The sequence below is a fragment of the Mustela erminea genome, chromosome 5 (assembly GCF_009829155.1).
Source record: "Mustela erminea isolate mMusErm1 chromosome 5, mMusErm1.Pri, whole genome shotgun sequence".
NCBI lineage: Eukaryota > Metazoa > Chordata > Mammalia > Carnivora > Mustelidae > Mustela > Mustela erminea.
In genome coordinates, this window is record NC_045618.1 from 138,287,710 (window position 1) to 138,311,848 (window position 24,139).

Genomic DNA, 24,139 nt, shown 5'->3' on the forward strand with positions numbered 1-24,139 from the left:
GCCATTCTGTTTCGCATTGTTGGTGGAGTTGTTCTCAGTTTGACTAGAGAATTGGCAAATGTATCACTTATTTAACAACTGAGTCTCTGATCGACTCTTGCTGGTATCATACACATGGTATTTTCCAGATCGTTTTCTTGGCCCTGCCCTTTCTTTCTCTCCAGCATCGGCGGCGAGCCCCCTTTTCCACAAAGAAACAAAACATGTGGTCACAGGGCCCTGTCCCCTTGGCTTGTGACAAGGAAGACCAGAGAACAGTCAAATCTGGAGGATGTGGGGCGGCCGGGCGGGGCAGGGCGGGGCTCGTCCTGGTGAGTCACTGCCCAGAGCCCCCTCACACCCAGGCACAAAGGCCTGCCTCTTCTGGACACTTCCTCAAAGCAGCCCGGCCTCCGGAGCTAGCCTGCTTGGCAGATTCAGACCTAAGCTAAGTGGATTTAACTTCTCTGACTTCACTTTCTCACCTGTAAAATGGGACGAAGCGGGGCACCCGGATGGCACAGCTGGTGACGCCACCGACTCCTGACTTGATCAGGTCAGGATCTCAGGGTCGTGAGATCAAGCCCGGCGCTGGGCCCCCCTCTCAGCATGGAATCTGCTTGAGATTCCCCCTCTCCCTCTGCCCCTCCCCGCTCTCCCTGCCTGCTCTCTCTCTCTCTCTCTCTCTCTTAAATAAATAATTTTTTTAAAAAAAATCTTTAAAGTTGGGGTAATAACAATAATATGAACTTCCTATTGCTGATCTGAGAAAAAGGCGAGGTCTGTTGTGAAGCGGTTAGAACAGCGCAGGTAAACAGCAAGGGTTACATAAGTGTTTTAAATAAATAATAAGTTGACAAATGGGGGGAGGAAGGACAAAACAAACCAAAAGCCAAGACGCGATATAACAGTGCAGCAAAGAGGAAATGATGGAGAAAAGTTTGTGGCATCATTTCGCGGAGTATTCTGGGCCATTCACAATTAAAACATGTGACGGTTCCCACCGAGGCAGAGTCCGGGAGACCCCACCCATTCTGGACCAAGGGCCGGCAAACTTTTTCTGGAAAGGATCGGGAGTATCCCAGCCATATGGTGTCTGTCACAGCTACTCAGATCGGCAGTTGTGGTGTCAACACAGCCGGGGCAACGCGTGAACCACCAGCATGGCTGGGTTCCAGCAGCTTTGTTGATAAAAACAACTGGCACTTGGCCAGGGGGGCTGTAGTTTGCCAACTCCTGCTGGTAAATTATGCAAAAGCTGTGTCAACACAAAACAAAAAAGAGATACAGATTGAAAGGGATGTGGAAAAAGACAAGGGGTTCTCTTAGAGCAGAGCAATCACAGGTACATTGTTGTAATTTCGATTTCCTTAAGGTGGTATCACAATTTTAAAAAAAATTGAAGGGCTTTAATGTAACGCACTCTAATAACACATTAAGAGATTTCGCTGTTCTGTTAGACTTTCCAAACAAGTTCACGTGAGCATTAAGCCCAACGAGGACGTTATGCTGCCCAGAACAGGTAGAGACTTTGAAGTATGGTGGGTCTGGGACTGAACTTGCCGGCTCTGTCTGTTTTCTGTGTGACTTTGGGCCAGTTTATGAACCTCTCTGTTCCTCCGTGTTTCTCAGTTATAAAGTGAGAATTAAAACGGCACCCACAAGCACACAAAAGCCTGGCACTGAGCCTGGGGCACAGTAGGGCTTGCCTCTCAGACCCACCAGGACCTACAAGGATCCACGTGAGCCAGATCCCTCTGCCCCTGGGCCTGTGTCATCATCAAGAACAAGGCAGATTAGAAAGCCGGGCCTTCTTTCCAGGTAAGAAAAATGCCCTGCTGTGGTTTTCAGGTTTGGTTTAGAAAACAACAACTTGACCATCACTTTTCAATTAAGAAAAGGCACTCCAGCTGTGGGAAGAACAGCCCCAGGAAGGGAGTGTTCATTCCAGATGGGAGTTCTTGGAGGGAACCCTGGGGGCTGTGCTTATTGAACCCTGGGGAGACCCTAGGCCAGACAGAGCCAAAGCCATGCCTGTTCTCCTTAGGCATCAGAGTGCTTCAACTCCTCCCCCAGAAGCCCGCCAGTCTCTCTCTTAAGATTTTATTTATTTATTTTGAGAAAAAGAGAGAGAGCGAGAGAGTGCGAGCACCAGCAAGGGGTAAAGGGAAAGGGAGAAGCAGGCTAACAGACTCTCAGATGAGCAGAGAGCCCAATGGACTCGGGACTGCATCCCAGGATCCCGGGATCATGACCTGAGCCGAAGACAGATGCTTAACTGACTGAGCCACCCAGGCGCCCCAGAAGTTTCAGAAATAGAGCGCACGGTCCACAGATAGCTGGCTTATAAATAAAGATAAAAATTCCCATCTACATAATGGAATACAATACTGGGAATATAAACGACAGGTGTGTGGAAAACAGCACACATCTGAACAAATCCAAGATTCCAGAAGCTTAGATTAGAGTCCTTTACATAACACTCATACTTCCCAGGACCACCTCAGATATCTCTAGAGGAGAAAGTTTGCAGGACCAGAGTCCTCTCCTCTTGGCAGAAAAGGGCATTTAAGGGGTTGGGGTCAGGGCCTTCCGGACTTAAACCCTTCAGTGCTCCACAGCCCCTGAGAAAATCCTCAGTGCTTAACAGGACACCTAAAGTCCTTCTCCATTTATCTCTGCAGCCTTACCTTCCTCACTTCCCACTTCCTTCCCTGTAACAGGAGCTTCCTGGGCGGGGCCCTCCCCTCTATGCTCTTCTCTCCCAGGCTCCATTTACCCATCACTGCCTCCAGGAAGCTCTCCAGGATTTTTCAATGGGTAGCGGGGCTGGGAATTAACATTGCTAAATACCTACTAGGTGTCCGGCACTGTGTTCAGTGTTCATGAACATTCAGCTCATTGATGTCTCCCACCTACTCTCGGACGCAGAGCAGGAAGGATTGATTGCCTTTTTTATAGGAAAATCAAGATTCAGGGGGATGGTAATAATCTGCCCAGGGTTACACAGCAAGTAATCCTGCTGCCATCTTCTTTCATCTTAGCAGAGCCCAAGAGGTTTAAAATCGTCCCGGTGCTGCTGAAATGGCAAGGTGGTTTCCACAGTCAGAAGAGTCCACACCCTGTATTGTTAACCCCTGCGACGGTATTTGCAAGCCTCACGGCACCCTGGAGATGTTCCCCTCAGGGAACCTTCACCTCTCTGCAGTCCAAGGTCAACTGTTAACAGGCAGTGCAGATTATAATTAGCACATGCCTGTTCCTGCCAGGGCTTCAAGATGCCAGGTTCAGGATACGTCTGTGGGAAGCCAAGGGCACCCGGCTTGTGGGCCCACTGCCGTTCCTCTCTGCTCTGGGATCTCAACAGGAGGGTGTGACCCCCAGAGTGACATCCTTGTAGGTGTAGAGGTCCCACCCAGATTGCCTGGACCTCAGCACCAGGTAGAAGCCATCCTCCAGGGCTCAGGGGAGTGGTGTGTGTCCCAGGCCCAGGACACTATGACCCTACACCCCTCCTGGAGGGGCCCGTGTCTGGGCTTGGGTGCCCCGTCAGTCCCACAGGATAGTCCTCCACTGTCAAGGACAACCCATGGCATCTGATGACGTTGTCACCCTCCATATCCCCCTTGACCCTCTCCCTGGCAGTCCCCTGCCTAGGGCTGGAGTGAGACTTTCCTCCTGGAAAAGCCTGGGCTCCCGGGTTCTTGCCACCAGTCCCTTTGTGAGCCCATGTCCGTTCTGGCCATTGCCCTGGCAAGGTCACCCACCCAATGGGGCGGGGGGACAAGGGTGGGCCACATGTGAGCCTGGCACTTGGTGCTCCCACCCCAAGAAGAGGAGCAGACACATACTGAGCTGCCGCACGAGGCACACGACACCATCAGACTTTCTAAAATGTGTTTTGTCCCCTGCTCTCACACAATGCCGGCTTTCACAGATTTCCTTGAAGGGACTGAGGGCCCACATGCCACCAAGCCTGAGTGGACCACACTGCACAGGAGGACCGCCACCACCCAGGGGAAAGTGCCTTCTTTCTGCCTCCATGGGAAGGCACCGCCTGTACTCCATCCCCGGCCTGCTGGCAACCGGCAGGAGCTCAGCGACTCCCCTCTTCCTTCACACCCTCTTCAGAGCACGTGCAACCTTCTGGTCCGGCCCGTGGCGTTCTTGCCTGCTTATTGAATCTAGAGGATTCTAGAGCTTTCCAGAATGTATGTTCCATCAGAGCAGAGACTCTGCCAGTTATGTTCACTGCTCGCATCCCACTTCCTGGGACCATGCCTGGCACACAGTAGGTCCTCAGCAAGGAATAAATGACTCTCTGCTCTACGTGTTCAGTGTCATTCCTTCCTCCAAGAAACCTTCACGGGCCTCCAGGTGCCAAATGCAGCAGAGGAGACACGACAGTGGGGGCCTTCCCTTGAGGAGCTCACAGTATATGGGGAGAGAGATGCAGAAACACAGAAGCCCGGTGATGGAGCTGAGTGAGGTCCAGCTCAGAGGGGCACAGTGGGGCTGGGAGACACAGCTTGTGGTGAGGAGCAAGGGTCGGAGGAGAACTCATACAAAGAAGCAAAGCCTGAATGAGCCTCTGAGTCATTCGCCCCAGTGTTAGGGAGACCCTGAGCCCCAGCCAGTCCCCCCACAGCATTTATGGAGTGCTCTGTGCTCTGGGGACCTGCAGTGGGGGGCAGGCAGGCAGGAGCAGGCGGGGGGATTGGTGTCTCCCGTCGTGTGCCACAGACCCAGTGACTCCTCATGCACAGGGGCTCTGAGCAGACACTGAGGCTCAGGGGAGAGCTGACCCCCTCCTGCACCGCCCAGCCATGACCCAGACTGCCCAACGCCGCAGCTGGGACGGTGCGACCGACTGACCCAAGTGGGACCAACTGTTCTGGTTTGCTCTGGTTTGCTCCACAATTTCCCTGTTTCTGCCCTGAAAGTCCTGTAGTCCAAGAGACTCCTCCATCTAGGGCAAACTGGGGACAGTTGGTCCCACCTGTGCCCATCTATCTTTCTCTCCCAAGACCCCTCCCCCAGTCCTGACGCCCCTGTCCATACCCCAACCTCTCAGCCACGCACAGGTGGGGGCTGGGTTTCCACAGCCTGTGTCCAGGCCACTTGTCCTCAGGTAGCCGGGAGAGGGAGATGCTCCAGGTTACGGGCAGGGCAGCTGAACCTCGAGCCCAATGTCTGTGTGTCCGCTTTCAGACAAGGGCAAGGAGTGCAGGAGACCCTGGCTGGCCTCTTCCCCCAGCTCAGAGCCTAACCTCCACGGTCTCCCTTGCCTGGGCTTTATCTCCAGCGGCCTCCACAGTCCAAGGTGAGGCTTCCTCCCCAGCCTTCTTTTGTGCATTCAGAGCAAGGCCCACTGCAGGCGCCCGGACAAACACATGCTCAGGCAACAGGCCACTAACAATGACATTTCCATCCCCATTTTACAGATGGGAAAACCGAGGCCTGACACTGGTTAGGAACTTACCGCCAGTATCTGTTTCCTAAGACCCCAAGGATTCCATTCTTCATATGCAGCTACCCTGAATCCAGTCTTCTAGAACCTTCTAGAGCCTTCCCCACTAACCCTGCAGAGACTCAGACACCACAGATGTTCTTGCCCAAGGGGAGTCTGGTAAAGTTAAAGACTTCCTCCAGATGCCTGTTTCCAGGCTGGGACTACTAAACCAGAACTCCCTGCAGAATGACAAAGATCCCCCCCTAAGACATTTATAGAAAACCCTCAGCCTGGAGCCTTCCATGGGCTGCTGGAAGTCTGTACGGTCCCCCAAATGATGCTCATCCCCAAAGAATTTGAGGCACAGTACAGAGCCTGACTAGAAAGGGAAAGATGCTGATTACATTAACTGCTCAGCAAGTACTTAGCTGAATTAGACTTAATCCCCCCTCTGGTCCACTGGAAGGACATTGCATGGAAAGAGCTAGGTCCTTCAAGTTACACAGCCTTCCAGTTCTACTGTTTATCATCAGCTGTGGCCTTGGATGAGCTCTGTAACTTCTCCGGGCCTCCTTCTCCATAAAGTGCCAAGTAAGATCTACTGTGCAGGGTTGCTGGCTGAAGGGAAAAAGCTGCCCCAGGCACCTGTGCTCTTGAACTCGTTGCAGGGGGAGAGGACACAGTTGACCTTCCTGGAGAGTGTGCTATGTGTGTGGTACGTGTTAAGCCTTGCACTGATCATTCCATTGTTGTGGTAGGTCCCACTATTCGTGCCTCTCCAGATGGAAGAAGCGAGGCTCAGAGAGGCTGAGCCACTTGCCCAAGGTTGCACAGCCAGCACAGGGCAAGTTTTCTCCCTCCAGGTTCCTCTCTTCCCCGCCACTAGACTCGAGGTTTAGCTGAATGCAGGAACTGAGTCACTGACCCAAGGTTCTATTTTAAGCAGCAGGTTTCAAAGACTGAGACCTGTTTCAGAACTAGCGTCCAGAACCAAAATGATTAGAACAACAACTCGCTCCAATTGGCAAAACCCATGGTCCCCAGCAGCAGGGGCTTCTAGTACAGGCGCCTGCAAACCACCACCCACTGCCTGTTGCAGTATCCAGCTTTCCAGCTAAGAATGATGTTTCTGTTTTCAAATGAGGGGGTGCCTCAGTGGCTCAGTCAGTTAAGCATCTGCCTTTAGCTCAGGCCATGATCGCAGGGTCCTGGGATCGAGCCCTGCATGGGGCTCTCTGCTCAACAGGGTGTCTGCTTCTCCCTCTGCCTGACACTACCCCCTGCTCATGCTCTCTCGGTAAATAAAATCTTGTTTAAAAAAAAATGGTTGGGGGAAAAAACTGAGAGAGTGATATTTTATGATGGGTAAAAATGACATGAAATTCTAATTCCAACCTCCGTAAACAAAGTTTTATTGGCCACAGCCACGGTGCCTTGCATACAACGGGAGAACCGAATCATTGCAGCAAAGTCTGTGTGGCCCATAAGGCAAAGATAGTTGACTATCTGTTCTGTCACAGAAAAGGTTTGCCAATGCTGTTTATCAGCTCCACACAAAGACCTCACCCCTCCCAGTCCGATCAGCACAGCATTCCTGAGAGGTGTGGAAATCTAGAAGACTCCATACTATTCCTTTCAGCCAAAAGTCTGCAATCCTTGATATCCACATCGGGCTGACCAGTTAAAAGACAACAGGAACCTCACACAGTCAGGAAAGAGGGGCTCATGGGCCAGCTCCCCCGTGGCACGAGGTGACTCCCCCAGATGCAAGCAGGAAAAGTGGGCTGGGGCCAGGCAGGGTCTGTTCTCCTGGAGTTCGACTTCCAGGTCCTTTCTGGAGAGTTGAAGCACTGAGGGCGGGGGTTGGGCCCTCCTCCATCTGCAAAGTCAAGGTCTGAAGCAGCAGATTTCTCACATCCCTCCAAGACCTGGTTCTCCCATGTGCCAGTGAGGGTGCCAGGGTCCTATGGAGTCAGATCCTGGTAACTTTGCATTCACTGGGTTTATGCAGCAATGTCTCGGGGGGAAAAGAAAACCCCTGAGTGTGTCCCAGGGGGCTTCCCGAGCTGCGGCTATGATCCAGGAGAGATGGAAACCCACTGTGACTGAGAAAACCAGCTGGCCTCTTCGGGGGAGAGGGTCACTGAGTAAAGCAAGAGGGGGACACCACAGGCACTCTCACCCCCGACTCTGCTAACCCTGGCTCCCCAGGGGCCAGGAGGCTGGTGTGAACAGTCTGGGCCATCTGCCCGTTTTGCTTGGCCATCCACAGGGAGCGCCTCTCAGATCCATCAGGACGTGGGGCCTGGAGGGGCCCTTGTAGGCCAACAGTCACAGTTCTTATATACCTCAGCCATCTGCGTATCACATCTGCAATCCGGGCCATATCTAGGGATGCCCGCTCTGATTATTTTTTCTCATTAGTGTTTTTTTGCTTTTTATTATTCCCACTTACACTCAGATTTCTTTTAAAAGGAGAATTTTTATCTTTACCTCAAAGAGACAACCAGAGTGAGGACCGATTACCACGTACAGAACCTCATAAGGGATAAACAGTGCATGTAAACACCGTTTACTTAACTCCGTCTGAAGCTGTTGCTAGCTTGTGCCCGAGGCTGCTCATCGTTAGGGATGGGCAAGCGTTCAATCCAGACGGGACCCCATCGAGACAGAGCCCAGCGGTTCTCAAACAACCCCATGTGGCAGGATCGCTCAGGGAGCTTCGAAAAAACACAGGTAAGCAGCCCTGGGTCCAGATTTGTACACTGACCTAAAGCTAAGTCCAGGTGATTAGGAGAACATTGCATAATCTGAAGGTTAAAGGGGAAAAGTCAGAGGGGAGGATAGAAAGATGGAGAAGGGAATTAAGGTCATTACCTGCTCTGAGCACCTGTCACCACATTCCTCCTGTCTGTGATCAGTAGCCCCCAGTCCAAACTCAGACCTCGGACCTCATTAATGTGAGTGATCAAGATACACAGTCTGCACCCTATACACCCCAAGAAGAGCATTCCCGGGGTTGGGGGGCAAGCTCCACCCATAGCGTCCCTGGGCCCCCCCGGAGAATGGGCCCCCGCCAGGAACACCTGAGCCAAGCTGACTAATCAGCAACATGCAGATCCAGCCACTGGGACTTCCCCAGCAGAGGCGGGCGGAAGTGGCCAGGTCCCTTGCACGTGACCCACCCTGCCACCAAAGTCACTTCCCCAGCTGAGGAGCACCCTGGGGGGAAGGGGGAGTGCTCAGAGAAGCTGGAAATGGAAGAGCCAGGGCAGCTGGGACCACGCACTCACTCAGAGCTGGGAATCCCTTGTCCACCTGGGCCACTCTGCAGGGAATGCGTGACCAGCCCCATGAACAGGTGAATCGGCCCGGCCCATGCAGGTGACGCGACTTACCAAGATGGCACTCCCCCACAAGACTGCACAGGGCACAGACATGCCTCTGGAGTCTTCCTCCCCACTCCAGCTCAGCGGACGTCTGGCACACGACTTCCAGCACCGAAGAGCTACAGCCTGGCCATGAACTCGGGTCTCTCTGGCTCTCCATGCAACGTGGGTCCAGCGAGGAGCCGCGTGACCAACCCCGCCGCTGCCTAGAGGAGACCAGCGTGGGGACCTACAGGGCCACCCCCTCACCAGGCCAAAGGAGCCCATGAAGCAGCAAAGACTGCTGGGAGCCTCTTCCCTTCCCCCGCCCAGGCATTCTGGTAGTGTTGCCTGGAAGGAAATGGGGACAAGAGATGCCACAGATGGAATTTCCTACAAACCCATTTTCCAAACTCATTTCTGAGCCAAGCTGCATTTGAAACCAGCAAACAGATAAACAGGCAAATCACATCAGCCAGGCTTCACTGCTGCTCAGTCCCGAATGGAGGAATTTAACCTGACAGCCCCAACTGGCTCACACCCAGCCGGCAACTCGGCCAGCTTGTGGTCACCGAGTTCTCAACAGGGAGTGAGCACGCCGCAGGCGGAGCTCCAGGACCTCGGGGACAAAAGGGCGTGGTCGGGGTGGGGTGCCCCGGGGTGGGCCCTGGCTCTGGAAAACCTGTGGCATTCCTGGACGCATGTAACATCGGCCCCACAGCAAGGATTTCCTCTGAGGAATGGCCTGTCAGCCTGAGCGCCTCTGGGGGTTGCCGAGGAAGAACTCCAGAACGCGATGCTTGGGGAGGAGGCCTGAGCTCTAGGTGTGACTCACTGCGGCCAGCCCAGTGCAAGCCCCGCACCGAATGTGGAGAGGCCACAGAAGGCTGGGGGTCCCCTGCACGGGCTGTGGAGTCAGAGGGTCAGGCTGAATTCTAACTCCGCTGCAAAGTAGTCAAGGGGTCCGGTCTTGAACGTCTCTGTAAAAGGAGACCCTCAGAGCCTGCCTCCTGGGCTGCTGGGAGGACACAGAGGGGCAAACGCAGCTGGTATTTGGGGCAGCGTAGCCACTCCTGAGTGCTGAGCAGATGTTAGCCATCAGGATCGAGTGTGCCGGACCCCTCGGGGGGCAGTCGGTGCCCCTTGTCAGTTTCTACTTCCATTCATCCCATAAGTAGGGACTGAGCACCTACCACCTCGGTGAGGCTCTGGGGACAGAAAAAAAAATCCTTGCCCTCACGGAGTTGACCCGCCAGCAGCGGAGATGGAGGATACGCTCCGGGGCCAAGAGGTCGGGTGATTTCAGGGAGTGATAAGTGCAAGGGAGACTCAGAGAGGGAATGAGCGTCAGATGTGAGCCCCAGGGGTTGCTAAGACGTGTTGGATCCCAGACAGGCCCTAGGTCCGGCGCCGGCCTGGGAGAGCTCAGGAAAATGGACAGCTCTCCAAGAAGACAGTCTCCAAAGAAGGCCACAAAGGAAGTTGACCAGTGTCCCACCTTCTCTCCCCAGCCTTGGGGATACACCTTTCTCCTCCGTGTCCTGGGAATTACTAGGACCTGCCCCGTCCTCTCCAGTTGGGGGAGCTCATTAGGGTGGCATCAGCACCCCTAGAGTTTGTAAGATGCGATTTTGAAGTGTAGAGCCATTTAATTAAAAAATAACAATGAGGGAATGAAAAACCTCATATATCTGTCCCCACGGAGGTCACAATCCTTGCGAAATCAGACACCAAAGCTGAAATTCAAACACCAAATGGAAAGAAAGTACACTAGGAATAGGAAAACAAACCCTCAACCCCGCTGGGTGGCCCGAGGCAGGCTTCTAGGAGGAGATATCTAGCAGGTGTTGGTGGGGAGGAGCTGGCGGAGGGGGACAGGTCTAAAGGCAGGGAAAGTCCAGGATGGGTTTGTGGTCTCGTGGGACCGGGAGGTAGCCCAGATGGTAGAAAGCACAGAAGGCCAGCCGGGCAGCCTGGGGCCTGGGACTTAGTCCTCAAAGCAAGGGGGAGTCCCTGGAGGGGACAGGCATGGGCTCACCTGCTTAAGTAACCTGGTCTCCCCGACGGTGGGCAGATTGCAGCGGGAGACTCGGATGTCCCCAGACACCTCCTTGGAGGCCATGGCTCTTGGATGAGAGGACATCCAGACTTCAAGGCACCTGGGAGCTCTCCTAATTTCAGCCTCCCATTTCGAAGGGCAGGGAGCCAAGACTGGCCCAAGTGAAGGTCAGTGTGCCTGGGGACCAGCCAGCCCCTCCCATCATCACAGAAGGGCCAGCTCTTTGAAAGAACAAGGAAAGAGGCTACCCCCAGTGAGTCAGCCTGCTGTATTAATTCACCAAATGTCACTAGGGAGGGGCTCAGCCCTTTCCAGGCCTCAAAGAAAGCTCCTGGCTTAATTAGAGGACCACCCGTGACTCCAGGGGCCTTACCTCTTCTATGCAGGCCTCGTGAAGAGCCAGATGGCCTAACCCCGAAGACAAGGCTGTCTACATCGTCTGCCCAGCCCACCTGGTGTTACGGCACGAATGCAGATGAAACAGACTTTTAGGGAAGGTGGCTTCGAGGGAATAGTACCAGCCAGGGACCAGAAGACGCAATCTCACATCCCAGATTGGCCCCGAGGCACCAGAGAGACCTGGGCCAGGCACTTCCGCTCACTGAGACTCTGTTTCCCCACGGGGAAAATCAGAGACCCAGAGGAGATGAAGACAAGGCTTGGGCTGGCTCTTGTTCGCCGCCGCAGCTGTCTCTTGCAAACCCTTCGTGAACACTGCACACACAATCTCCGCGGGCACAGACAGGCAGGGCTTGTTTCCCAGCTTCTGAAAGCCGCCTGGCTGGGGCATAAGCCTTGCCCGGTGGGGAGGCACCACCAGCCCCGACAGGCACATGACAGATGGGCTCACGGCGCCTCAACTGGCCCCAGGAAACAGGGCAGGGAGAGGGACCGGCCCTGGTCTCGACCGCACAGGTGAGCGCACACGGGCTTGACACACAGCCACCTCTGCGCCAGCTGCAGATCAGGAGAACCACCACCAAACCCATCAGTCCTGCACCACCATCCCCCGGGGCCTCAAGCCCCATTGGCCTCTGCAGAGGGAAGGCCCGAAGAACCGCTGTGATCTGGGCAGAAGGAAGGTGGCCCAGAATTGAAGGGAGCACCAGGGTCAAAAATGGGAGGGATTCCCCAAATCTCAGTGCACTGCTGTCCTGCTCCCCCATAAGCAGGAAGAAGTAGCGTTAGAGCTGGCAGCCTCCAGAGCCTTCTGCGATCTGACAGGTGGGCAGACACCGCCCAGGTACGCTCGACCAGGGCATGTCCCATGACTGCAGCTTCTGGGGAGCGAAGGACACATTCACAACACAACACACGCAAAACAGTTCCTGTATTTTCAGTTCTTCCTCTGGGTGGGACCCCGGCTCCAGCCCTTACCTGCCCTGGGATTTGGGGGAAGGCATTCAACCTCGCTGATCCTGTTTCCCCAACTGAAAAACGGGGGTACGCATACCCAGGGCAATAAGCTGTTTTGATGACTTACGAATAGATCAAGTGTGCCCCCCAAAGACCAGGAGGAACACGAGGCGCTGTCCTAGGAGGGTTTTGCAGCGGAGGGTGTGGGTACTGCTTATGAACACCCTTGGAGGACACGATCATGTCTGTGTTCATGCAAGTTCTAGAAGTGCTCATGTGTGTGGTCATGGCACACTGTAGCTTCTTTCTGACTTTTTAAAAATTAAAATGATCATGTTAGTTTAGTCTTGAATATGCCACCCATTTCTCTGCCTGTCCCGAGGAGGTGGCCATGACCCTTGTCACCATGGTGGCCTGGGTGTGGCAGGTGGGGCCCTGATGAGAGTCACACAGGTGTGGGAGCCCAGAGCGAGCTGTCTTCCCTGCTTATGTGCCTAATGTTGATTTTGGCCGCGGCACTTCCATTAGCCATAAAACCAGCAGGTTGGTCCAGGTGACCCGAGGTCCCTCCCGGCTCAAACATTTCAGGACTTTCTGATTCATAAGCATAAATCATTACACGGAGACTTTAGAAACTCCTGTTGATAACCTGAGATTGCTGTGTTCACGCCATCTTCTAGCTGTTAGGACTTCAGAAGAGGGAGATGATTTCTCCAGAAGAGGAAACCATGTGTCTGTCCCACACTAGGATTTGTCTGTGTTTTATTTCTTAAATCCAGCCAGATTAACATCTGAATCCATGGGAAGAGTCTGATTTCCTAAGAGGGCTTCCTGAAATGTTTCATATTTCATATTACCTTTTCATTTTATTGGCATGTAAGATTTGAAATCCACAATGGAATATGTGTGTGTGTGTGTGTGTGTATGTGTGTGTGTGTAATCAGATACATACTTGTAAACGAAGAAGCATAAAACTATTTTAAAAGAGTATCCACGAGCATACCACTTGACAGAAGAAACAGAACGTGATGGATGCCAGCAAGGGTGCATCTCCCTTGCCCTGTGCCCTCTTCCCCTCCGAAGATAACTACCCTGGGTTTGGTTTTCCCCTGCCTTTTATAAAATCTGCTTAAATCTATGGCACAGGATCTATGTAGAGAGGAGCACAGAAAACATACATGTCCTTACCAATAGTTACAGAGGACATTCCTCTGTCGCAGACCCCATGACCCTCCCAATCCCCTCTTACCCTCCGCCCCGATGCCCCCTGCAATGGTCATCTCTGACTCATTAAAGGTGATCGCTTCTCCCACTTCGCCATTGCTCTACTTCCCATATACGCATCGCTAAACAACTCACGGTTAGCATTTGTGTTTTGACGTTCGTTCCTACTTGGCAGCTCTCTGCCCAGCCTTTCAAAGCATTTCAGAGATGCTGGGATTCCCTGCCCAGAGTATGCAAACTAGAAATCCAGGCCAGAGGGGCAGGCCGCCGCACATTGTTCTGGTTACACTAGGATTAGTAGTGATAAAACCACGGCAAGTCCTCCGATGTGTCCCCACCCTGCGGCGCATTCTACTGAGCCTTGTCCCCCATTGTCTCATTTATCCCCCACAGCAACCCCACAGGGAGGTGTGGGGGCCTCATATCTCTACTTTAGAGATGACCAAACCGAGGCTTGGGCGGCTGGGACTGTCTCCCATCTGCTTCCTGCTGCTTAGTCCCACCAACGCTGTCCCCAGATCCCAAGGCTATGATTCCTTGGCTGGGGGGGGGTGGGGGCATGGAGAGGGTCAGCAGATAATTCCAGAACTCCCATCTCCTCCTCCCAGGTTCTTCTCTCGGGGGGCCCTGTTGAGCTACGTTTCGAGGTTGCAAGGAGAAAAAGTTCAGAATTCATTCTTTTCCAGCAAATACCAATGTCCTGCCTCGTCAATACTATTCTCCTGAGGGTCCGCGGATAACACAGTCCTTCCTTTGAGACTCGCTGTGGGGTGTAATGAAGAGCAGCAAGTCAATGGCCCCGAGTTCAAATCCTGACTCTGCCGCTCCCAGCTTCTTCATTTGTCCCCTCGGCTGTGGTCAGGGCCATAGGAGAGATGGGAAATGCTTCCTGAGAGCCCACAGACACATGGGGTCCCCTGGCAGGCCCCCTCTAATCTCTCTTCCTGGGTTAAAGACCAGCTTTCAGGGGTGTAAAGGCTCCAGGGCCTCCTGCCACTGCACAGACATGGGTTTTCAAGGCAGAGAGGAAAGGGCCAGAGCTGTGGTGGGCAGAGGGGACTCAGGTATCCCCCTGCCATGGACCCTGTCACAGTAAACTGTGACAGCTGTTTGCATGGGCTCTGTCGGACCAATGCAAAATGCTGTTCCTAGAATGCCTCATTTAACGCTCACAGCACCCAAGATGGGGACATTATGGTCACCCCCCGTCTCGTGGGGAAGAAAATGCAAGCTCTAAAAGGTGAAGTGACTTTTTCATGGCCAAAGCTGGACTGGACTACGATCTTCGGCTTTTCAAGGCAGCCTGGGTCTAATCTGGCCACCTCTGTTCGTAACAGCTGGGCCACACGGGAGGCCCCATCACCCTCTTGGCTCTCAGGGGCTCCACCGTTTTTAGGGGCTCATGCTGGACCTGTCCAGTCTTACCTCCCCAGAGCAGAGGTCACCCTGCAGCCACGCCAGGATCCCCCAGCTGTCCTGGCCCCAGGCTGTGGCATGACGAGGCCCCGCTGCCACACAGACAAGGACAGGTCTTCAGCGGTTACGGAACATGCAAAGCAGCTGGGGGAGAGGGTTGGTTGTTCCCATGGAGACACAAGGAGTTCAAACTCACCCCAAAGCGGGTGCCCATAGGGGGCCAGCCTGCACCCTGGGGCAGAAACCAGAGTCTGGATTCTCAGATCTTCCCTCAGGGCCACTAGCAAATCCTCGGGCCTCCTCAGGACCCCCAGCAAGGCAGAAGTTCCAGAAATAAGCCTCCCTAGCCCACTCCCCCCCTCCAGTTGCCCCCAGAGGGGCCTCCCTAGCTGAAAACAGCGCCCTGGGGCCGGCAGGCTTGGCGCAGCTGTGACTGTCGGCAGCCCAGCGAGGTCCTGCTTGAGGAATGTGCAGACCCACACGTGTCAGAGAGCCTGGCTGGGGCACGGTTACAGGAAACAGAGCAAAACAACCCGTTGGCACCAGCTTGTCCCTCCCGCCTCCCAGCTCCTGACCCCCGGGGGCTGCTGGCTGTGCAGGAGGCAGGGCCTGACCCTTGGAGAGAGCCAGCTTCTGTTCTCCGTCCTGCAGCTCTGGGCAAACCACTCCTCATCTCCCGGCCTGCTTTCTCTCTCCTTGGCGGATGAAGAAGGCTGTCCCGCCGTGCTCAGAAGGGCTGTGGTTTTTGTGGCATCCTCCCTTTTGTGGGAGGACGGTCTCTTTTCCCCCATGACTCCCCCTGCCCTCTCTCACCTGGGCTGGGGCATGTTTCCAGGGCATGTCGGGCTCCCCCACTGGTGCCAGGAGGAAGTGATCCCTGCGGAGACCTGGGAGAGGGTCCCAGGGCAGCCTTGAGCCAGAGGTTTAGGACCAAAGTGATAAAATAAGAACATTCATTATCACCCACTGCAGCCTTATAGTTTTGAGGCAGAGGTCAGCTGAGCTGCATGGGACCCTCACCTGCTCCTGGGTGGACCACCTGGTTACTCCCACCAGGTGCCCCCTCTAGAGTCAAGATCTGAAAACCCTGAGGGGAGTCAGCATCCATGTGGGGCACGCTCAGGCCATGCAAGAGATCTTTGGCTCGCTAGGCCCTCCTTGAGAGATGTAGGATGAGGCTCAGAGACGCCAAGGGGCTCGCCCAGAGCTGCACAGCCGGCAGGAGGTAGGTGTGTGAAGGAAACCGAGGCAGCCTGGGGCGACCTCCCCCGCCTAGCACGCGGGCTCTGGGCTGCCTCAGGCACTACGGGGAGAGCGCGTGGTCGCCGCGACCGGGGATTCCCGCCCGCGTTTACTGCCCAGGCCCGGGACACGCGGCGGCGCGTGTCCGCGGTGACAGGTCCCTTGGCCCCAAGCGGAGGTTGAGCGAAGACGGGAGGCGGCGCCCGGCCCGCCTGGGACACGCTGCTCAGGGCTTAGGGGCTTTTTCTTGGGGACCGCACCTCCCGGCTCGGGGAGCGGAAAGGCTCGGGGACTTCGCAGGCGGCAGGGAACGGTTGGGTTTAAACTAAAAATACCCGCCCGCCCGCAGCTGTCACGCCAGGGCCCCCGCCCCCGCGTCCGGCGCGCCTCCCCGGGTCCCTTCGACTTTCGGCGACCCGTGCCCCTGGGGGACGCGTCGCGGCTGGGCGGGGGGCTGCGGCCCCGACCCTCCCCGCCCCGGCTCGGCCTCCGGGTCCCGTGCCACTTACCCGGTCCGGAGCGTGCAGGAGCGCGGCGCCGCGGGCAGCTCTGGCCCAGCCGCCCTCCTCCCTGCGTCCCGGGCGGCTCCGGAGAGGGGCGGGCCCGGGGCGGGGCCGGACACTCGCCCCCAGCCCCGCCCAGTCCCCTCGGGGACCCGCCGCGGGAGCCGCCCTCGGGCAGTGCCACCCGGCAGGGCTGGGGAAGGACGCGCCGGGCTCCGCGCGCTCCGCCGAGGCCCCCGGTGCACGGCCCCAGCCGCCCGGCGCCCAATCTCAGTCCCCTCGGAGGGAGGGATCGCGGCCGCGGGGGCTCCCCATCTTCACCCCCGGCCCCGCGCCCGGGGCTGCGCACTCCCGCCCGGGAGCCACCCGGATCTCCGGACCCCTGCCTGCCTCTGCCGGGGTCTCATCCTTGGGGATGACACAGAGCTGCCTCTCCCCCGGGGAAAGTTGGATCGGGGAGGGAGTTCCTCTGGCGTCCAGATTTGGGGGAGAAGTCTCGGGGGCTGGCAGGTCTTGCCCCCTCAAGAGCCGCGGTGGGGCTAACGGCAGGGCACTTCTCCCGGAGGCGAGAAATCCGAGAAGGAAGTGACACCTATCAGCTGGCCTGACAGTGGGGGCGCCCCATCCGGTCCCTCCCCCCACCCAGGGCCTGGAGCCACCGCTCGGGATCTCGGGGCCCCAGGCTCAGATGGGGGCCCTCCGGGATGCCGAGAGGGGGCGACGGTGAGTGAGCCGCAAGGGATGTGAATTCTTAGCATAACTGGGACCTTCCACCCAGGCAAGGCCCGCGAAGTGTCTCCGTTTCCTCCCCGCGCCGCACTCCCACCCCAAAGACAGGTCCTCTCACCCTCGCTCAGCTACTCCACCAACTCTCAAGCCTTGCCGCAGACCGTCTGAATCTTATCTCCCCCCTCGCTTTTAGCTCCCGGCACACCAAGGCCCTTTGAACCGTCTCTCCACCCCAGCCTTGATCTTTGTCAGCCTAATTACATGTTTTGCTCATGGTTCTGTCTCCTGTGCATGGGGATAAGAGCCGCTAAGGTCACAGCTGGTGGAACTGGGTACCAGGGGGGTTCCAGTCCTTACAATGCAGGTGCGGTGATGCCCATTTTGCAGAGAAAACAGGAAGGGTAGAAGACTGCAGAGTAGGCAGCTGGCCCAGATCTATGGCTTCCCAGAGGGTATTCTCCTCTTCTGTTCCTTAGTGAGGTTGGCCGGTCCTCTATCCTCATTGGTTGAACAAATCAGTGTCCGAAGACAAAGATGAAATTGAAAAACAGGACCAGATAGTAATGGTGTGTGTGCACTTCACGCATGCATGTGCGGGGGTGTGTGTGTGCCTTTGCCAAACCAAGGGCAAAGCCCAAGAATGCCACAGCCCAGAAGTAACACTGGGGTAGACCTAGCAGGAGTCACAATGCTGGTGTTAGTCATACCCTCTAACTCAGAACTCTGTTCATTAAGCTATAATTATGCACAGGGCCGTAGGAGATGCCCACAGATGGCTTCTCCCACGCTTTCCCTTGACCGGTTTTAGGGGCCCTATTATGTTTCTCATTATCATCCTACCTCCATCTGAGGGGCTGTCACAACCCTTGGGGTTACAGCCGCCAAGCTGAAGGTCTAGACAGCAATGCGCAATGATGATGATACTTGGCATTTGGAAACGCGCTTTGTTTTTCCAAACACTTTCACGTGTATCTCCTCGTGGCATCTCTGCTGGGGTCTTCCAGGTGGTTAGGAAAAGTTTCCCGAGTCTGTTTTAGGATGGAGGTCAGGTGCTTGGCACAAGGAGGAAGATGATCCCACCAGCATTGCTGGAATTGGGGAGCAGTGGGCCAGCAGAAGCCAGCTTCCTGCGGGGAGAGATGGTTTAGCACAGTTGGGGTAAAGAACTCAAGCTGGTGTCAAACTGACGGAGCTGGCGACTTTCTGCTCACTACTCACCCTTGGTTTCCTCTTCGGTTACATGCGCCCAGTAATAAGAATCCATCTTGAATGGTTTTGCACCTGGTGGTGTGAGACCCCCATTCATATGAGCTATTCTGGGCAGAGCATGGCCACGACAGTTTTGTTACACATCATCAGACATTTCCTGAGCACCTACTATGTGCGAGTCCCTGGGGATATGGAGAGTGAGAAACGGAGGCCTAGTGCCAGAGGATGAGCTCACGATGCAATGATTCTGTGTCTGGGGGGTTGTCTCCCGAGCGGGCGGTGGTGGGCATAGAGATGCCCCGACCCCACCGACACCCCCCAAACCCCCAAACCCTCCCCACACAGCACACAGTGCCACCTCACAGCTGTGAGACCCACACTTCGGACCCAGCTCTGTGTTCCAACACTGTGTGAACCCCAGCAAGCCGTGTAGCCTCTTAGAACACAGGCTCATCTCTTGAGTGGGCATAGCAAGAATATTCCACGGGTGAGAATACATGTGATAAAAATATTTTCTGTGCTAATATTAGTAGATTTATTGTCATCCTTAGGATTCTCTTCAGCTTTATAGGGCTTGGTCACTTGGGAGGACACTCTCCCGTTGCTCTTCTCAAGCCTGACATCAACACAGGGCGTGATTTTTTGTTAATTCTGTGGCAGTCTTCCTCCACTCCAAAGTAGTCCACACAGACCGGGAATGTGCTGAGTAATCAAAGTGGGGGAGAAGGGGAGTTTGCAGCTAGGGACGCTGTACACCTTCACCTCTATCTTCAGCATTACCCACGGCTACAGAAAGGAGTAGAGACGAAAACTGCTCTGGAAAGAAAATTCTGGCAAAGGATGTTGGGGGGAGAGTCCCTCCAGCATCTCTGGAATTGAGCACAGGAAACCCCGCCCTGAGGCCTCCCTTTCAGAAGTGGCCCAGAGAGGGAACCACAAGGAGGCCCTAAAATTATGCCATTTGGAAATTCTGACTCATTTGGCAGTGGGGGCTGTTTGTGCAACACACAAAATGTCTCCCAAAAAGTGAAATTTTTACTGCTCCTTCCCCGCGTCCCTTCCCTGGAGCCAGCATCTCCACCACCACCCATGGGGAAGCAGGGTCTGATTTAATAAGCCCGGGAAATGACTCAGGTCTGTTACACATTTGCCCTTGGTTGGCGATCTGAACGAGTCTTATTTTGCCAGGCTGGTTTTAGTTATTTGTTCGTGTGTTCAGTCCGCACGAGGAGCTCTGGACAAAATCTGGAGCGGCTCTCCTGGCTAATCCAAACCCCTTGTTGTATGAATGGGTAAACTGAGTCAAGACAGCAGCAAGAAGGGGCCCTGCCCAGGGCCCCAGGTGGTAATCGGTGTTCTGGAAACTTTGGTTTCCATTTCTCTGTCCCTAGCCTGGCTTCCCCCTTTGGTGATGATTTAAATAAACACCACTGGCCACACTGTGATGAAAAGCTCACACTGGGGTGACCATTTCTGGGGTCCCTCCTCAGAGAAGCCATGATCTGGGTGCGGAGAGCTGGTTCTCATCCTCGCTCTGTTCCCAGCTTCTTCTTTCTCTGTTTTCTTTCTAGCCAGTTGTCCGAGGCTTATTCCGCCGGTTCCCACTCTGGTCCCATCATGTGCTTGTAGGGTGAGGGGCCCATCAGTCTGGTTTATTCTCAGAGTCAGTTGCTGTCCCCAGCAGCAGCAGCAACCCCGTAACTGGGCAGGGGCACCCCTGCTGGAGGGCAATGAGTCATCTCAGGCCCTAAGCATGGACACCGGGGTGATTCAGGATATTGATCTAGATCCAGTCATTGTGCCGCATTTAGAAAATAAAAATACAGAGCAGTCAGAAATACAGGCCTGGATCCTGGGATGACTGGGTCCTAGTCCTGGTTAATGCTGCTAGTTATTAGTGAAATGAGAGAATCGGAAAAGATTAGCTCTCGATGACTCCTCCCAGTTTAAAAAAACCATGTGAATCCTGATGGTGTTAGACAATAATGTTGTTTAGCATGACTAAACACTGCTATTAATATGTCCCAAGGATTAAGTCCTAATGGAAACAAAAATGTTAAGTACAATCGACAAACTTCCTTCCTAAAAAATAAAACCCTTCTAGAAGAGACTTGCCATATTTCTCCCATCAGTGGGCAACCCAGTCTATTCTTTCTGCTTCTGCTGGGAATGCCAAAAGTGGCTTTTTAAAAATTAAACATTTGGTTTAGAGACAATTATAGATTATGCGGTTGTGATAAATTACACGGAGGGTTCCCTGTACCTTTTGCCCAGTTTCCCCCAACAGTGATGTATTGCAAAACCACACAGCAGGATACCACAACCAGGACATCGACAGTGACACCATCAAAATGCAGGTGGGTCTTCCCCATCCTCCAAGGGTCCCACAAGCTGCTCCGAGTCCCTCCGTAACATCTGGCAACCATTAATCCATTGCCATTTCTACAACTTTGCCATTTCGAGTGGAGAGACCGCTGTTTGTCTAGCCATCTGCTTGTTGAAGGGCATCTGGTTGGTTTCCAGTTGGGGGCTATTGTCTCCCAATAGACGTTCACTGTGGGCACTTTTGCATCTCTCCAAGTCTTCCTGTTCAGCGTGTTAGCTGCTGCCTGTGGCACCCGTATGTGATGCCAGAGCACTGGATTTGTTCCTGCTTGTGTGTAGTGAGGCACTCACTCCAGCGGTGCTGATGTGTCCAGCGGTTACCCAGGTCGGGGCTGTGCACTGTAGGAATCCAGTCAAAGTAAATGACATGTTTCCTATGACCAGGGATCTCCTGTCTATCAACGATGCAGCATTAAGACTCAAACATTGAAATAACGCTGGAATCACAAGACAGCACTGCCTGTCATCAAATACTGGACTGCACGGTAGAGAACTGAACCTTAGAGGAATCTAGAAATGGGAGGCATGAAGGTCCAAGTGTTTGGGGGAAGGTGTTCAATGACAGTTAACATTGATTAATGCAGCATTAATGACCATGTGCCAAGCACTGCACTAAGCTTTTACTTATATTAACTCATTTAATCCTTTTCACCACCCTGCAAGGTAGCTACTATGACCTAATTTTACAAATGAAGGAACAGAGAGGGTGATGACTTGCCCATTGTCACACAGCTATGATGTGAGCGGGAACCAATCCAGGCATCCTGGCCTCAGGCTGCGTTTAATCCCTAGGGCTTCTGCGAGTCTGGTAGCAATCGCGGAGGACCATCTCCTGGTCATGATGCCATCCCCGTCCACTTCTTAGGTTCTATTTTTATACGGAGTTACGTGAAGCTGAAATGTTCATCTCTGATCTCATTGGTGTGATGAGTTCCTTAGGGGTCAAGGTCATTGATGAAAAATTAATTGTACTTTGCAAAGAACTGCATGGGCTTTAGCAATAGGCAAGAAGCCTGCGTACACTCTGTGTGTGGGAGAGGGTGAGCACCGGCCTGGAGGTCTGCCCCATATGTGTGGTGCGAGTGTGTAAACAGCAGGGCTGAGCACTCCAGTTGTGTTGAGTACCTGTGTACGCAGCGAGAAAAGCGTCAAGGTTCCAGCTTTATCCCGTAAAACACCCAGGGCTGGCTGAGTGCGTTTCAGATCGTGAATGTGGCTTCATGTCTTCTGAATGACTGTGTAGCTGGAAGGCCACGTCCACACTCACTCTCTCCGTGGCTGCCCAACACGCCAGGGGTGTGGTTTCTGTTCAGTCACAGCGTTCCCTGCCGCTACAGCTTCATCATCTTAGTTTAAATGAGAGGATATCTGGTTGCCTGGGTGGCTCAGTCGGTTAAGCATCTGCCTTCAGGCACATCTGGGTGATTGAGCGGCTGCCTTTGGCTCAGGTCATGATCCCAGGGTCCTGGGATTGTGTCCCATGCTGGGCTCCCTGCTCAGCAGGGAGCCTGCTTCTCCTTCTCACTCTGCCTGCTGCTCCCCCTCCTTGTGCTCGTGCACGCTCTCTCTCTCCCACCCTGGCAAATGAATAAACATCTTAAAAACAAACAAACAAACAAACAAACAACCATCTGCCTTCGGCCCAGGTCATGGTCGCAGGATCCTGGGATCGAGTCCCACATCGGGCTCCCTGCTCAGCGGGGAGTCTGCTTCTACCTCTCCCTCTGCTGCTCCCCCTGCTTGTGCTTGCCCCCCCTTAAAAAAAAATAAACGACAGGATTCCAGCAACCTGGCTTATTTGTTTGTTTTTGTTCTGAAACCTAAATGCAGCCTTGAGAGTGTTGACTGCTGGCCCTAGGGTGGGTGGGCAGAGCGAAAAGCTCATTGGGTGAGACCCTTCGGACCAGGACCTGGGGTTATCTCTGGGCTCTGCCCCCTCCAGCCGGCGGAGCCGGGTGCTTCCCCCCACCACACTGTGTATCTACATAGAAAGTGGGGACAGTTTCACCCTGCTGTCCCCGTAGGAGCTGTCCCCGCAGGAGGTGTCCCCGGGATAAGGACAACAAGCACGGGCTAGAAACCCACTCGGTGAGAATGTCTGCTCCTGTGGGAAATTGGATCCTGCCGTTGCGATGCTTGCAGACACAACTGCAGGACCCACGCCAACTCGGAAGAGGCGGTGAGTGAGGAAGACTTCTCCCCGGAGGAGGAAGAGGAGGCTTTATTCTTTTGCTCCCTGGAGACGTGTTTTTGGAAACCGGCTGTGCTGTGTTCTGCTTGTTTTGGGCAGGCTCGGCAGTCTTGGGCACGCTGTGTGATAGGCAGTGTGCCCAGGAAGCCAGGAGGCCTCGGAGCTCCGCCTGGAGGGTGGCAGAATCTGGGCAGGGCATTGGGGGGGCGGGGGGCCCTCCAGCATCACGCCAGCAGGCGGGGCTCTGCTCTCTGGGGAAGCCCGTACTTGGGGCGCAGTGCTCCAGCCACAGGGGCTTGTGGCTAACAGGTCCCTGGTCTGATGGATACCTGCTGCTCTTGAGGACGGTTCTTGATGGCCCAAGATGAGTCCCCAGTAGAGGGAGACCCTTTCCCTGCAAGAACCTCACCCACAACGTGTTAGAATCTTGCCACAAACGGCTGAGTCCAGACACACGGATCCGGTGTTTCCAGACAGACGGCTGCACGTCCCTGCTGTGGCAGGAGCTGTTCCTGGCCGGGAATTTTAAAGAACTTTCATCTTCGATTTCTCCTTTGATATTGTAGAGTTGGCACGCGGAGAAGGATGGCAAGGCCGTGCACCGCGCCTCCAGGCTAGCTGAAAAGCCTTGCTCAGCAGAGAGAAGCAGCCTAGTGGACAGGCGGGAGAGAGGGCAGCACACATGTCTCTCTGTGTCCTTGGGTGTTTGAAAGGTCCTTGCTGGCAGGACGCCTGGGGAGTCAAGGCTGTTCACCATCCGCACTGAAATGTTCGCTTGTTTGTGTCTCTTCTGAATGCAGCAGCAGGACTGGACCCAGTGTGCTTGGCTTTCAGATCCTGGGTTTGCACACAGACGCAGAGGTGATGGCCAGAAGCACCTTCCACCGCCACTGTCCTGGGTCTTTCATGTTCCAGAGACCCTAAGAGGTCCAAGGAACATCCTGATTGCTTCGGCCCACGACCAGGCTTCACTCAGTGGCCCGATCGTCCGGGCGACACTCGGGTCCTTTCTGGCCTCTCCTCCTA

At 54.6% G+C, this 24,139-nt stretch overlaps 1 protein-coding gene across 2 annotated transcripts in view; it reads right to left on the reverse strand.

The window, feature by feature from the left end:
- Nucleotides 1-17,161, reverse strand: part of SYNE3 (spectrin repeat containing nuclear envelope family member 3) — an 82,692-nt gene extending 65,531 nt beyond the window's left edge. Inside the window, exon 1 of one of the 2 annotated variants that reach the window (XM_032345180.1) lies at nt 16,606-17,161. The gene's annotated coding sequence lies outside the window, so the exon portion shown is untranslated. Of the gene's footprint in view, nt 1-15,667; nt 15,690-16,605 lie in introns of those variants that run through there. The other variant, XM_032345181.1, reaches the window with a different exon arrangement.
- Nucleotides 17,162-24,139: the final 6,978 nt, after the last annotated feature.